The sequence below is a fragment of the Lepus europaeus genome, chromosome 15 (genome assembly GCF_033115175.1).
Source record: "Lepus europaeus isolate LE1 chromosome 15, mLepTim1.pri, whole genome shotgun sequence".
NCBI lineage: Eukaryota > Metazoa > Chordata > Mammalia > Lagomorpha > Leporidae > Lepus > Lepus europaeus.
Genome location: NC_084841.1, coordinates 54,879,031 through 54,896,538, shown reverse-complemented (window position 1 = coordinate 54,896,538; position 17,508 = coordinate 54,879,031).

Genomic DNA, 17,508 nt, shown 5'->3' with positions numbered 1-17,508 from the left:
CTTCCACACACACACACACACACACACACATACCCCTGCCTGCCTTTCAAACAAATCAATAAATAAACCTTTAAAAAAGTCAGTTTCAGGCCAGGTTTGGCCTGTGGAGAATAGTTCCCTGATCTTTACCACAATGTCTACCCGACTGCTTTTTAAAATAAACTTTTGGGGACAGAGCTGAGGCTATTCATTTATCCATTGTGCATGGCCACCTTCAAGCTGCAAGAGGAGAGATGGCCCACCGAGCCTAGAATATTTATTATCTGTGTCTTTACAAAAATAAATAAATAAAGTTGCCAACCTCGGCTCTCCTCTCTCTTCCTGCCCTCTCTAAGGCTGTCCTGTCACCCACATCCTGGCTCTGTGCTGACTCTGCGCCCAACCCAAGTCAAACAGCACCACAGCTGAGCATGACAATGTTCCCAGAGAGAAAAGAAGCCACATTTGTCTCATGTCTTTTTGTATGAAAAAGGAAGGTATTGTTTTCAAAGCTTATGGAATACTTTTACTTTTATTTGGCCCCAACTCTATTATAAGCCAAGGCTTGACCCAGTCACTGGCAAGCAAATTGGAACCATCATGATAGGTTAGATCAACCAGAATCCATTCCCTGGGATTGGGGGTCAGACAGCCTCTTCTGGAGCAAATGACTAAGGGGAAGAGGGCAGGTGCCTAAACCAAATCAGGACCATCTTTGGATGTGGGAAGGCAAGGAGAGTGAATGCTAGCTACTCAGATGAGTTACAGGAAAGGCAGATGACCTGGGCTTGACCTGAACATCTAGAGCCTGTTCTTGTGCATTTACAGGGGGAAATATTCATAAAAAAAAAAAGGTACCAAGGGCATGAAAAGAATGACAAAGACAAAATATGAGGCAAATCCATCCAGTTTAGTGTGAGGTTTTTTAAAAGATGTAGTTATTGGCTGGTGCCTCGGCTCAATAGGCTAATCCTCCGCCTAGCAGCGCCAGAACACCAGGTTCTAGTCCCAGCTGGGGCGCCGGATTCTGTGCCGGTTGCCCCTCTTCCAGGCCAGCTCTCTGCTATGGCCCAGGAGTGCAGTGGAGGATGGCCCAAGTGCTTGGGCCCTGCACCTCATGGGAGACCAGGAGAAGCACCTGGCTCCTGGCTTCAGATCAGCGCGGTGTGCTGGCTGCAGCGCGCTGGCCACAGCAGCCATTGGAGGGTGAACCAACGGCAAAAGGAAGACCTTTCTCTCTGTCTCTCTCTCTCACTATCCACTCTGCCTGCAAAAAAAAAAAAAAAAAAAAAAAAAAAAAAGAAAGAAAAAGAAAAAAAGAAAAGAAAAGAAAAAGAAAAAATGTAGTTATTTGTTTGAAAGGCAGAGTGACACGAAGAAGAGAAACAGAAACAAAATCTGCTGGTTCATTCCCCAAGCAGCCACACAGGCAGATGTGGGTCAGACGAAAGGCGCGAACCGGGAACTCCATCTAAGTCTCTCATGTGGGTACAGAGCAAGCACTTGGGCCATCTTCTGCTGCTTACCCAGGTGCATCAGCAAGGAGCTGGATTGGAAGTGGGGTAGCTGGGACTTGATGGGCACTCAAACATGGGATGTAGATGTTGTAATGGCTTAACCCACTGTGCCACTATGCCTGCCCTTGTCATTGTGAAGTGCTATACAACCAGCCCCACCAGAATCCAAGTTAGTGAATGCCCTGTTGTTACATGGGCTATGATAAAAATGTAAGTTTTATATTCCTTTGAAGAATAGCAAGAAGGGAAATAGAATTTAAAAATGCAAATCTTCTAGAGAAAATTCTCTGGAATAATTCTTTAAATATTTATGCTGAAAAACCGTGCGGCAATTCTATATAATGCAAGTCATCAATGCAGATCCAAATGATTTCTAAGCCATTGTTTAAAAAGGGTTAAAAAGATATCCTTTCCAACATCTGCACATCAATAAATTCTTGTCGCATGCACTATGCTAAGATATAAACTTAGCAGAAGTCAGGAAGGTGTAGACCTCATGTTTTTGCCTCCACAGGAAGATTTTTCATCATTTCAATATGGTTATTTTTGAAATTTATTTGAAAGGCAGAGTGAAAAAGAGAGAGGTGGTGGGGAGACTGAGTTATCTGCTGGTTCACTCTCTAAAAGGCTGCAACAGCCAAGCCTTGGCCATATGGAGAGGTGGGCATTGTGGCACAGGAAGTGCCAGGAGCCCAAAACTCCATACAGGTTTCTAACTTCACAGGGATTTCCCACATGGGTGGAAGGGGCCCAAATACGTGGGCCATCAATGGCTGACTTCCCACATGCATTAACAGGAAGCTTTGATCAGAAGTGGAACAGCCAGGTCTCCAGCCTGCACTCACATATGGGATGCCATCATTGCAAGTGGTGGCTTAACTTCCTGTGCCACAATGCCCACCTCTCCATATGGCGAATTTTTAAAACATTTCCCATGTCTAGATCATTTCTAATACAGGAGAGTACATGCAAGTGATTTATAAAAGCAAGCCTGGACAGACTGAAATATATTCCTCTGTTGAGTAATTTTATAGGTTCTGACCTTTAATAACCTGTATATTTGATACCATCCATTTAGCACTCAAACACATGTTGTTATATTAATGGTTTCACTAAATTACAAGTTCCTTGAGAGGATCCATGTTCCCACGGGGTGAATTTTTCTCCACAGGGTGGACCTTGCCTGTCATAGGTGTTCCATATAAGCTGAAACAAAGCTCTACCTTTATTTTCCTCAGCAAGCCACCATTTTAAAAGGGTTTGTGGTCCAAAATTGTGTTTGTAAACATGAACTTCAAAGTTAAACCAATTTTCCTGTTAAAACAATGTTCAACAGAGTAGTTAAGGCCCTGGAAAGCCCATGAAAGACTCTAACAAATAATGCAGCTAATACAGTTTACCTTTATAACAAAAACAATAGACAACCATACTTTTAAAAAAATGTTCATTTTATTTGAAAGGCAGTGTTACAAAGAGAGAAAGAGAGGCAGAGACAAAGAGATCTTCCATATGCTGGTTCACTCCCCAGATGGTCACAATGGCTGGAGCTGGACCGATCGAAAGCCAGGAGCCAGGGACTTCATCTGAGTCTCCCACGTGGGTGCAGTGGCCCAAGCATTTGGGCCATCTTCTGCTGCTTTCCTGGGCATGTTAGCAGAGAGTTGGATTGAAATGGAGCAGCCAGGACTTGAACCAGCGACCTTATGGGATGATGACACTGCAGGTGGTAGCTTATCCTGCCCTGGTGCAGCACTGGCCCCAACAATCAGAGGGTTACAATGGTCATGGGTTAAAGCCCCAACCTGCAGTGCCGGCATCTCGTATGGGCACCAGTTCAAGTCCTGGCTGTTCCACTTCCAATCCAGCTCTCCGCTATGGCCTGGAAAGGCAGTAGAAGATGGCCCAGGTCCTTGGGCCTCTGCACCCGGGTGGGAGACCTGGAAGAAGCTCCTGGCTCCTGGCTTTGGATCAACACAGCTCCGGCCGTTGCAGCCATGTGGAGAGAGCTGGGGAGTGAACCAGCAGATGGAAGACCTCTCTCTCTCTCTCTCTGTAACTCTCTCTTTCAAATAAATAAAATAAATATTTTTTAAAAAAAGAAGTGCATGGAGGAGTCAGCATTGTGGTGCAGCAGGTTAAGTCACCACCTGAAACACCAGAATGCCATAGAAGCTCCCTGACACCCATGTGGGAGATCCAGATAGAGTTCCCTGCCCCTGGCTTCAGCCTGGCCCAGCCCTGGCCACTGCAGCCATTTGGGGAGTGAACCAGCAGATGGAAGATGGATCTCTCTCTTTCTCTCTCTGTCTCTCCCTTTCTCTCTGTAAGTATGCCTTTCAAGTAAGTAAATTAATCTAAGAAGAAGATTATGAATTTAGAACCACAGGGTTACAAAGGATGTCTTTTAGGTGTGATCACGGTGGAGAGAGCCTCCACAAGGAAAATCATGCAACCGGGGATGAGTTGCCTTAGCCTAACATGCCCCTGTCCTTAACAGCAACCAGGATATTCAGAAAATCCATCTAGCCTTTTGCACATCAGCATATGCAGCCAAACTGCACCAACACAGTTTCCATCTAAACAACAGTGGTACCATTTCTAATATATTAATATTTTCACTTTGACTAATTTTCCAAGGACAATTTCATATAGCACTTGCATTGCAGAAACAGAAAGGCAAGCATGGCAGAAAAATCAGAGCAAATTGAAAAATATTGTGCAACTTGAGTTAGGGTTTTGAAATATTGATATAGCCACTAAAATATATTAACTATAAATATGTGAGTGTATACTGTTTTTTAATTTTATTTAAGTTATACAATTTCCTATATTTCATATATACAGATTTAGGAACATAGTGGGACTTTCCCACTACGCTCCCTCCCGCCCATGCTCCAACCCTTCCTCCTCTGCTCCAACCCTTCCTCCCCCTCCCTCTTGGATTCCCATTCTTAATTTTTACAGTGATCTATTTTCAGTTATATGCTGTGTTTAAGTCTGCTTTCTAAAGTCTTTGGTTAAAAGGCTTCTCTCTTAAACTCAGGGTCAAATCTCATGACCACACAAGGAATTTTTCTTGTCTCTTTACATAGACATCTATTATGGACACTGGAATGTCTAAAACATTCTGTCCTTTGTTTCTGGCAACTCAAAACTAATGCTTAGAGCAGAATCCAAGTCACCATTCTGAAGAGGAGTTGCTTGCTCCCTGCAGCTGTTTTGTAATTAGCATAATTGGCCAAAGGTGATTAAGTGGGGAAACCATATCATTTACATCCCATGAATGTGCCCTAGGCCGCCTCAGTAGTTCTCACTAATGGAGAAACAGAGACTTGGTAAACGTTGCACCTCAATTAGACTCAAAGTAGGTTTGATTTCCAATACCCAAATTACTTATACTTACCCACCAACATGTTTAATTAAAGCACACAAGACAAAATTACTCTCTGGGTGATATGTTATTTAAACTCAAATCCTTCATAATCACCAGATCTAGTGCAATAAACAAAGTACTTGGTGACTATTTAAATAATAGATAATGCATTCTTTTTGTAAAAGTGATGGTGTGAGAGCAGGCAGTTAGTCTACTAGTTAAGACACCACTCTTGCCTCCTATCACAGTTCTTGGGTTCAATACCGAGCTCCAACTTCCAACTCCAGTTTCCTAAGAATATGCACCATGGGAGGCAGTAGTGATGGTTCAAGTAATTAGGTTCCCACTGTCCATATGAGAGACCTGGATTGAGTGCCCAGCATCTAGCTCTTGGCTTTTCCACGGGCCACTCCCAGCCATCGCAGCCATTTAGGGAGTGAACCAGTAGACAGGAGCTCTCTGTGTCACTCTTAAAATAAAAGGAGGGATGATTCTTGCTCACAAAGTCTAATAATTACAGTGAGGTTAAAAAATCACCCTATTCTCAAGTTACCATTGATGTTTGTAGAAAACTTTCTAGAAGTCTCGCTATGAATGTGGACAAATAAAACATGGGCAGATAGATTTATGGGTAGATTGAGAGCAATACATCAAAATAAGTCCACAGTAGAGATTCTACTTTTGAATAAAAAACTCAAATTTAATTTTATTTGGATTTTAAAAATGAAATTAAACTGAACAAAGAGCAAAACTTTAGATATTCTCCAATGTTAAAGACACAGAAAACCTTTAGGGATCTGGAATAATTTTCTGTAACTTCAGATGATACTCATGACGCTCTGTAAGAAATAAATTACTCACATTAATCTTAGATTTCTTCTTACTTACCTTCTTACTCATCTTGTTTTTCATTTGTGATAATATTTTTATATGATCAATGCTTCTAGCATTTTGATTCAGTTCAGTGCTTTTTATATAATTTTTGATTAACACATGGCACTTGAATAACTATATGGGGCACAGAGCAGTATTTCAACAAATGCACACATCATAAACGAAACCACGTAATCAGCATCCCCCTCCCCACAGGGTCTCTGTGTCTAGAGCCCACCAGTTCCTCTCGTGCAGTCCTTTGCTTAGTGTATAACACATTGCTGTGACCTAGTCTTTCCGCTGTTCCGGGGACTCTAGAATTTACCACTTATTCCTGCATTTAGGTATCTGTTGCCCAGTTCTTAAAATGACTTTTCTATTTGTTCTTCATTTTGATTCATCTTTTGTCTGGATATTGTAGTATAGTAGATTACGCAAGAAGAACTGTCTTTTCCCGAATTATTTCATGTTTGAGGATGTCAATATGTTGCCATTGTATTTGAAAGACAATTTGACTTGATTCACAAATTCTACCATGTTTTTATTCGCTCGAACGTCTGCATAAAAAACTCGAGTTTCTTATGCTACTTATTGTTGCTGTGAGGAAGGTATTTAGAGTGAGGATAGTAAGACATATTTCCTTCAACTTAAATTTAAAGCAGAATATCAGCGTTACTATAATCTGTAGGGGATCAACCATGGGATCTTATTTATTAGATTACAGTGAATAGAAAAGGATAAGTACTATTTTTGCAGGCTTAACTGCATCAAGTGATTCATGGAATTGTGCAAAAATATTTATTAAATGCCAACTGTGTACTGCATGATATGATGAGAATCTGCAAGTCATTTCCTAACCTGTAAAATGAAGACATCACAATATCTATACCACAATAGTAAATGAGATAATATGCATATATCAGCTAGCAAGATGCCCAACCCAGTTACTCAATAAACGAGTGTATTTCTGTGTGTGTGCACGTGTGCATGTGTGTGTATGCCTGCAGTGGTTTGATAATATATGTTTAAAAACTGGCTGAGGAGATGGGTGCCTCATTTGTAACATTTGCTGGTTTTCATGTGTAAATAATGTGTAAATATCTCCACTGTGGCTAAATTCAAGCAACCAATGTGATTTCATCAGAGCTGAGAAGATATGTGTACCCACAGAGCACCACCGTGTGCATGTGGGCATAGGGAAAGGAAAGAACAAAACCTTAAGCTAACGAGAAGAAAATTTAGGGAGTGATATATGGAAAACAGACCTTCTCAAATACAGGATATAAGTTAAGGGGAATAAGTGAGGGAGGGCCTAGTGAAAGATTCTAACAGGGAGACCTGGTGAAAGGAAACGTTCGAACTGGTGACTTTGCAGCCAATTATTGCCAGTCAAAGTTAGCAAGAGGTATTTCAGGAACTGCGAAGTCCCATGAGACAGAGGAAAAGAACTAAGAACCTAGCATGAACAGGAAAGGAAGATGCAGGTGAGGCCAGAGAAGTTGCCAAGAGTCAGATCGCATGGTGTCTTGTGCCTCAGTCATGTGGATGAGTGTGGGTTTTATTCCAAATGTAATACAAAGCCAGTGCGAACTTCAAGCAAAAGAGTGTAATGCCATTTCAACTGCAAAGGATCATTTTGGGTGCCAGATGGGTCCAGAATCACAACAGGACAAAAGTGCAGGCACTGAAGAACTATTAGGGATATGAGGAACAATGAGGGAACTCAAGGCAAGAGGCCACAAAAACACTTCCAAGAGATGTGTGACTGAATGGACCCAGGTCAAGACAGAGGAACACAGAGGGACTCAAGATACACTGGGAAAAACAGGCATCAGGTCATGGGGAATGCAGCTGAGAAAGAAGTTGAAGATGACATCTAGCTTCTGACTCACATGGCTGGGTCGACAGAGGTACTGTTTACTGAGAGGGGGAGAACTGGAGAGCAGCACCTTTGGGGAGAAGATCATGTTTGAGATGCCATGGGTACACCCAGAAGCGTTTTGAATATCCTCTGAATATGTGGTTCTAGTCTCCACCTGAGCTTGGCATTGGAAAAGACCAGGAAAAGGCCTAGGCCTGAGCCTGCAGCTGCAACAATACTGACATGTAAAAGGCAGAGACGCCATCCAAGGAGATGGAAAACAGAATAATCAGACAGTAAAGATTAGGAAGAAAGCGGCGTCATGAAACCTGGAGACAACATATTTCAGAGAGTGAATAGTTGTTCATCTCTGGGAGGTCACATAAGATGACTAGCATGCCACTGGATTTAGTCACTCGGGAAGTTACTGGTAGCTTTAGTGTAAACTCTTCCTGGGTGGAGTTGAGGTTCACTGCAGGCCCCAGTGGCTGGGGCAGAGAATGATTCTGCCACATGACTCCTCTGTTCTCGGTGCAAATCCAGGCCACTACAATGGCCTGGATTTATTAGGGATACAACAGACCCTTGTGTGATCCATTGTAAGACACAGCACTTTACCTCCTTAGAGAGGGTTACATTCTCATAGAGTTACGTATCTTGGAAATTAGAAGTAATTAAAGCTCTACAGAGTATAAAGATAAATAATGGATTATCTTTAAAAACATACATCCAGGAACCTTACAACCTTATAGCCTCTCTCTCTCTTGCACAGTGGGTGATGTGTCCACACAAGTATTGGGGGGGAGGGAAAAATTTGACTGAAAAATAAGACATAATGACTTTCTTGTACAAAAGCAGCAGTAAAGCACATTGGGTCTACATTGGCATAAAAAGGGCATGGAGTTTCCTGTTCATTGGTTTTGGGGTGGTGATGTTGTTTTGTTATTGCTGTCCTCCAGTGCTATTAAATAAAATGATCTTTTAAACTGACTCTATTTGTAACTATCATAGCAAAAGGGTAATGTTTTCTAACTGAACCATAGGTTCATAACACGTGCTATGTTCCCAAATTGTTCTCATTGGAGAGAGAAAGGTTGAATAAATAATGATCCTTTTCTCAGGGTAAATTATTAGCATTCTACAATGACTAAGAATCACTATTGGTCAACTTCAGGTTTTCCTGCACTACTTTCTTTAAAAGGTCATCTTCCAGACTTGATTTTTTTCTTATTCAGTTAAATATTTGATTAAAACAGGTATTTCATAAGCCTAGATTTCCTCTTTATGGTTGAATCTACAACTATACATTTAAAATCTTTAAGTAACTAGATAAAGAGACAAAAGGGGCTCTGGCTCAATTTTTAAAAAAAAAATGTTTTTCAAACAAAACTATGTATCAGCAGCACAATTATGCATGTTGCCATAGTGGGCTCTGTTTATGCTTCCCTGGACACCGGAAAAAAATTTAGAAGCGTAGGAGTTAAGGGAAAACCTCGAGATCCCCCGTGTCAACTAATAATCACCAAAAATTAACTGATCTGTGTAATATTTTTTAGGAAACCTGTACAATATTTAGTTTCAAATTTCTAACTGGAGACATATGGTGAATATGGGAAATGACCTCCTGTCCTTTTGAGAAAACAAGATTTGAATGTAACACTGTGCAAATGTCTCCTCTGGGACAAGAGTTCGAAGATAAACTCCAATCTTAAACATATAGATTCACCAGATGGCAAACGAGAAAGGAGAGGTGAGTGAGGGCAAACACAGAGGTCACAGAGCAATCCTTGCTGTCATCTAGGCATAAGGAGAGTCACATGGAGCTGTGAGTGATGGTAGGCATAAGGAGAGTCACATCAAACTCTGGGTGATGGTGCTGGGAAATAATGAATGAGCAGAGGAGAAAGCTGGGAGTGGAAGACTCAACGGGTGGAATCTGAATAATAATAAAAATAATAATAATCCAGAACCCATTATAAATTATATATAAGGTTTTTAATGTAAATATAATATAATTAGTGTATAATCTATTTAATATAAATATAACATTATACCGTAATATATGATAAACTATTATAATATATAAGATTATCCAGAACCTAAATTTAAGATGTTGATAATTATTGGGTTTTCCATTTAAGAGATTCTATCATTAGTTTCACATTTAAAAAGACTCACTGGGGACTGGCGCTGTGGCCTAGCAGGTTAAGCCGCAGCTTGCAGTGCCAGCATCCCATGTGGGCACCAGTTTGAGACCCGGCTGCTCCACTTTTGATCCAGCTCTTTGCTGTGAACTGGGAAAGCAGTGGAGGATGGCCCAGGTCCTTGGGCCCCTGCACCCATATAGGAGACCTAGAAGAAGCTCTTGGCTCCTGGCTTCAGATCAGTGGAGCTCCAACTATTAAGGCCAATTGGGGAGTGAACCAGCGGATGGAAGACCTCTCTCTCTCTCTCTCTCTCTCTCTCTCTCTCTCTCTCTCTGCCTTTCCTTCTTTTTCTGTGCAACTCTGACTTTCAAATAAATAAATTAATTAAAAAAAAAGACTCACTGAGAGCTGTGGTTTAGTGTGTACATGCACATTGTGTGTGTGTGTGTATGTGTGCATGCACGTGTAAAGGGCTTTAACTCCCTGAGTCAGATCAGCAAGAGGAAAGAGTGATCACCTTTACTGGAGTAGTTTCCAAGGTAGCTCCTCACCTTGGGGGAGGGGTCAGCTTAGATGCCACAAGTCCTCCCTCCCACTCCTCTTCCTGCCCTAACTTGCACTCACTTTATTCTCAGGACTGTATCTACAAGTCTACAAAATAAAATTGAATAAATACATTTTTCAGCAGCAATGAGTCCTTTTTCTTTCTACAGACTGAAGATAGAAAATCCACCAGCTGTGAACATTTCTTCCTCTTATTTGCAATATAGCAAAACAAAGGTAAAATATTGAGCAACATGGGGAGTTTAGAACATAGGAAAGTATGTCAATACAGCTGACAACCTTGGATCACTTCTCCAAGGACATAGCATATACTCAAAATGCCAGGCAGAGTTCATGGACAATTTGTTTCCCTAGTACCTTTTTTTTAAAATGAGAGAGTTCAAGGGAGCTGTTTGGCAGGAGTACCAGGTCCTTCGAGAGGAGCTACAAGTAGGGATAGGTTTGTTCAGTGAGCAGCCAGGATTCACCCACCTTCAACTGTGGGCCTCATCTTATTACAGAAAAAGAGAATCGGATCATCAAAAATAACACCCATTGTAATGTAAATTTAAAATATGTGATCTCAAGAACTAAAAGAAAGAAAAGAAAAGAAATTGAGAAGGTAGGAGTGTGTGGGGGAGTGGAGGGATAGAAGAAGAGAATAAAAAGTTAAAAATTAAAAACCATGTGGCCAATTCTGTTACACAGTGGGCTAAGCCTCCACCTGCGGTGCTGGCATACTATAATGGATGCCAGTTCTAGTCTCAGCTGCTCCTCTTCTGATCCAGCTCTCTGCTACGGCCTGGGAAAGTAGTAGAAGATGGCCCGAGTGTTTGGGTCCCCGCACCCCAGCATGGGCGACCCAGAAGAAGCTCCTGGCTTCTGGCTTTGGACCAGCCCAGCCCCAGCTGTTGCAGCTATTTGGGAAGTGAACCAGAGGATGGAAGACCTTTCTCTCTGTCTCTCCATCTCTCTGCCTGTAACTCTGCCTCTCAAATAAATAAATAAAATCTTTTTTAAAAAAATTAAAAACACAACCACTACTGGCAGTCACAATGCAAAAGGGGCATTTTCTCTACACAATTTCACATACCCTTCTTCTCTCAACAGCTCTATGAGGTTGCTCCTGTTAGGAATAACTAAATCAGATAATCCACATACCATGCATAAAACCTGTCTCTCAGCCCTCGTTTTTCCTCTGCAGTTGTCAGGTATTACTTAGATCACTGTTTTAAAGATGAAGTTCAGCTAAGCCGCTCACCCCAGGTCAGAGAGCTGTAAGTGGTAGAGTGAGATTTGCCTCTAAGTCCTTTTGTCTCCAGAGTGGTCCCTTAGTCCTTGGGCAATTCTGCCTCCCCTGGAGTCTGTATCTCTTTCTTTCATCTCATTCCTCCATGTTCTAACACCTTGTACTTGCATATAAAATACTAAGTAAGTCTGAAAATAGAATCAGTAAATATGATCAATCCGAATTCATTATGCAAGGAAAGATTCAAGTAACTTCAAATTCACTGACGTTGCAAGGTGAGCCTTAATTTCAAAATGCTTATATATTGATTTATTCACTGTCACTGGTCACAGAACTGCATGAATAATTGGATGAAATGGTCACAGATTCACCTTAGCTAATTGGAAATGTGGAAAATGTGTCCTTTCTGTGTTGGACAACTAACTATATTTTAATTACACCTGGTAATGCAAGTAATCTCAATATCTTTACCATGAACACAATTATAAAATACTGATTTAAATCAAATTTCAATTGTATAACTTCTGTCTTTTCATTGGATGTCACATAACATATACTTTGTCTTTCATTGAGAGGAGATAGAAAAACCCTGGTGTCCTAAATTTAAAAAAAAAAAGTCATATACAAACATAATGTACAGTGACAAATCAGACAATATTATTTTCTAAAAAGCTTCCCATTTAAATAATGAAAATGGACAAAATAGTACTAACAAGCCCATAATGCAAATAAATCAAGAACTTAACACACCATAAGCCATGCGAGCAGTGTGGTATTAAAAGATGTAGGCAGTCTGGCACACAGTCTGCCTCAGCTGCTTTGAAGGCAGCAGGAATTGGAGCTGAACATAATTTCTGTGCTTTCCTATTCCCCTTATGGGATCTTCAAATAATAGCACAACGACATAATAAGTAATTCATTTATTTATACATTTCCTACCAAGTATTTTTCTCCCTAATCCACTTTAATGAACAGCTCTTCTAGAGAAAAGAAAGCTGACCATCTGGCAGACACAACCCAAATACTTATTTTCATCAGAGTAATTGAATATGAGGATGTGATGGGGAGAATGAGATTTTGCTGAACAGAGCTGATGCTAGTCAGCAATTCTTGCTAATCAGCAGCTAATCCCACTTTGGCTGCATGAAACCTGAAGCTAGAAAAAACTCTAAGCTTCTCTCAAGCACCCAAGAGTCACCTTCTAAAAACAATGATGTCATCTGAAGATACAGTCTATCCTGTTCACACCCTCCAAACCCCTTGGACCCGCAAACTTAGTCCAGCTTCAGCCACCAACCTGGATGACACCAGTCTTCTTGTACTTCTTTTACACTTGACTTTGAACTCTATGGCTTCCAATTTCCCACAAACAATATTGTACTGCTTTGTATCATACAAAAATGATGCTAAAGTCCTATTTCTATGACAAGAGCACACATTCTTGGAGTACATAGATGGCATCTAATTCTTCTAAAGCAAATGCTTTTGTAGTAAATTCATGCTTGATAGATTTAAATATAATTAAGTTATGATTAAATATATATTTTTAGAAATTTATTTTATTTATTTGGGAGCAGAGAGAGAGAGGTCTTCCATCTGCTGGTTCACTCCCCAGCTCTCCAGATGGCTGCAACAGCAGGAGCTGTGTTGATCCAAAGCCAGGAGTCAGGAGCTTCTTCTAGGTCTCCCACCCGGGTGTAGGGGCCCAAGGACTTGGACCATCTTCTACTGCTTTCCCAGTCCACAGCAGAGAGCTGGATCAGAAGTGGAGCAGCTGAGACTCGAATAGGCATATAGGATCCATATAGGATGCTGGCGCTACAGGCAGCAGTTTTACTGGCTACATCACAGTGCCAGCCCCAATTAAATATATTTTTATATGGCATACTTGCTCACACTATACTTTAGGACTCATGGTCTATTAAGCCATTTCGCTAGTTCCTTTTGCAGAAGTACTTTAAATTTACTCTAAATTTAAGAAATTGCTAAAATCTTTCTTAAGGAAAAACTGATGTAGAACTAGAAAAAACAATAACACAAAATCACTGTTGCTTTTAATGAGGACCAAGTTCTGTAACTAATTTGATCCATCATTTACTGATGAAGACCAAGTCCAAGTTTGCATATTGAAAATGCCATTGAAGGATTGCTCCCTTGCCTTGGCACTACCTAGGAGCGTGTTGGAAATGTAGTAACAAAGGCCCCAACCCACAACTACTGAATCAGAATGTGCAGTTTTACAAGATCCACAAGTGAATTATACACACATTAAATCTTGAGAAATGCTGATTTAGTTAACTTGTTTTTCTTTAAGCATTATGCTTTCTTTTTTCTTTAAGTATTATGCTTTCTTTTTTTATTTCATTTATGGGATTTTGAACATACTATGTGCCTGATACAATGATTCAAATACACAGTTATATGTGTAAAAAGTTAGGAATCACCCCCATTCTTGCTAGGTGTGATAGCAGTATTAAATGTTGACTGTATATCCTTCTGCATCTTTCTCTAGGTTCCAAACTGCTTACGCAAAAATGTACATACATACACACATGTACATACGTCACATGTACTTACACACTTACATAGCCAGTATGTTCTGAGCGATGGGAGCAATCTTATGTTTATCAGCCCCAGAATGTGGATGTGGACATAAGAGGCTATTCTCCCAAATCACCATCAGCTGCCTCCATCTGCCCAAGCCATTTCTCATCTCCCATAGATGTTCATGGACATTTTCACAGCCATCTGTGCACAGTTGCCAATCATCTTCAAGCAGTAAGACAAAGGTGAATAAAGGGGACAGACAGAATAAATCCTCAGCTCATGAGGCCCTAAGCCTTGGTATGTATTTCCCATGATGATAAGAACGTGATGTGAGTAGAAGCAAATGTCAGTGAAATCCAATCAGCATACTCTGGTATTAGCTTCCTCCACTTACTGTTGCACACCACTGACAATGGTGGAAATTAGATGGCTTGATTCAGGTGACAGAAAACATTGTAAGCATGATCTTCCTTTAAAGCTAAATGGTATTCAGTTCAAGACCTGGAATGGAGGCACAGTCCCTGCTTCTAGGTCTGCACCTGCAGACTGAATATTTGCAGCCTCTATAGCCAGGTACTTCTGCCACCCCTCCCCAACCTGCTGGCAGAGAGCAGAGCAAGACTTAAGCCAGGTGGAGAGGGAACTTGGGGCCTTGCCTGGAACTCAGAGCCAATGTACCACCCTGAGACCCAGCACCCAGTATGGCCTGCCAGTACCCCTGGAGGCAAACCCAGGACTTGCCCTGTGGTCAGGTGGAGACCTGTGCCATTGGGACAGACTCAATCCAGATTGTGTCCAGCCATGCTAGTAAAGAATAACACAGGGAAAAGGCTAATAGCCCCTGTCCTTGGGACAGTGCCTTCAGCCTGAGCCCCTGGACTTGCCCTGGTGCCAGGTGGAGTCCTGTGGCCCCAGCAGATAACACTTATATCTATCCAGTATTACCTGTGGCTGGATATAGCAGCATCCGGCTATAAGACCACCTCAACAGCTGATAGCCCATTGTAGGGTGGGCTTTTGTTCTACTTCCATACTGAGCTAATCTTAGTAGGCTCCAAGTGTGACCGAACATTGAAGTATTGATGGTCAGAGTACTAGGTGGCTGAGCCTACCCCAGCCCCAGGAACAGGTTTATGGTCACGAGGAACTACTCCTTTCAAGGCACTTTTCCAATTCATTCGAAACAACACACCAACTGTAGATTTGGGACAAATCTGGATTTGGGGCACCCATTAACACTAGAATCATAACACATTAATAACAGACTCCTGGCTCCTGGCAAATCCCAACTTAGGGCACCGCCTGGTACTTAAATAGCAGGAATGTCCACAGCCTCAATGAAAATAGGCAGGCTTCTTAGAACTTCAGGACAAAAAGCTAGTTACAAAGACTGGAAAAAGGTACAGCCTATCTTAATACAATGGGTAGCTAGAAGCACCAAAACAAATCCTAAGAGCATCACTTTTAATTAATGTTTCAGAATATTATTCTTTAATAATGTTGGTAATCTAAAAGTGATTCTTTTGTTAGATATATTTCTTTGTGTGGGACAAGTCTAATTCTGGAGCCACTAAAATATGCACAGTTGTTACATTGGACATTCAAATTAGCTCCTGGGTATTTGTGAATGGCCTGAGAGCTGACTATAGTTTCTATTCCCACAGATAAGGGTTTGATGGGGCCAAGTAGGCCAGTTAAGGGCCCAAAGTCCTTGCTGATACAGAAGTTCTCTCTGATGGTGCAAGGCCCCAGTAGGGGCACAGAGTCTGTCATCAAAAGTGTAGTCAGTTCTTCTGACACTGACAGCAGAGATCTCATCCCCTAGCTTGCTTCTCCACATATCGGAATTCCAATAGTATAGAATTTTCAACTTGGCTCAAGCCTTCTGGTTTGGTCTGCAGAAAAACTGGAACAAAAAGAATGTTTACATAAATGTTTAACGGCCAGATGAGCCCCACTGGTGATGTAACCAAGGCCGTTAAACAAGCCCTAGTGCCTACTGTTAGTGGCTATTGATCAAAATCCATCCAGCTCAAGGTCAAATTTATTTCTCCTTTCTTTTGAATCCTTGTTTGTGCATAATAGGATCCCATTACAAGAGGACATGTGATATAACAAAATCTGAGAGATTTGAAATATACTTCAAAAATGTCATTTTTAAAATAAGAGAAAAGAAGATTCCCTATGGGGTACTAAAATGTTGCTGACTTAAAGGAACACACACACAAACTAAAAGGCTAGGAAAGAGAACCATTGGGTGAGAAATAATGATGTAATGGGCAGCATATTAAATGTTTTATATAGACTGTATCATGTAATCACTGAAATAACTCAATGTGGTTAAAAAAGAAAAACAAGCTCCAAGTTACAGATAGGGAAATGGAAGCTTACAGCGTTGAAATGACATCCAGGGGTCACCTGACTGTAGTAGTAGCAGGGACACGTTCAGGTCGCAGGGTTTTGTGCCTCCAGAGTCTGTGTTCTTTTACATTTTTCAAGGGAGGCCCCAGAGTAAATAGATTAACATGTGGGGGGAATAAATACAGGATTTCAAGTCACAAAATGTGAGTGTCAAGCTGGCTCTGCCACCCACTGCAAATTCTTCTTTCAGTCTCTGAGTCCTCATGTTAGCATAGGATGCTTTCATATTAAATAGGCTTCTTAGATTACAGATTCTGGCACGTAGTAATATTTTGCCAGTTTTGTTTCACCTGGCATTATCTTCATTCTTAGCCACTTAGAATTGTAAGAATTCATCTCTGACATACATTTTTGGGCACTCAGTGCATGTTAGACAATGGACAAATGCCATCAAGTATTTAACTATCTTGTTTGAAGAAAAAGGACATCATCTATAGATAAATTGAAAACCGAGACAGAACAAAAGAACTGTGCTTTTTACCTTTGCCAGCAACGCACAGATTAGAAAATAAATTGACAAATATGTTCACCTTAATATCAACCCAATTAATCCAAACAGAATATGGAATTAGCATACGTATTTCAATTCGGAAGCATTATTATTTTTAACTAGTGGTATAAATCTAGGGTAATATTGATGGAACAATACAGATCTTATTTAGCGAAAAGTCTGCTTCTAAGCTTGGAGACGTGTAGGGCTGTCTAAATCTCATCAGCACAAAAGCCAAAAAGGTTAATCCTGATTTAGCCGCCTAGACATTTAAAGCTGATCAGCTGTTTCTGTCCTTTTGTTCCACTCCACCTACACAAATCCTCGAGGCTCCATATAACTCTCCTCCAGCATGCCAGGTGTCAGGGGGCCCCAGGCCGGTAGCAGGAAGAGACTTTCCTGAGAATGTTCTGTCACGTCCCTAACCCCAGCTGCACAGCCAGGGGACTCACATCTGGTGCCCCAGAAACACGAGTGCAAGCAGCATCCATCTGGCCTAGCCTTGTGT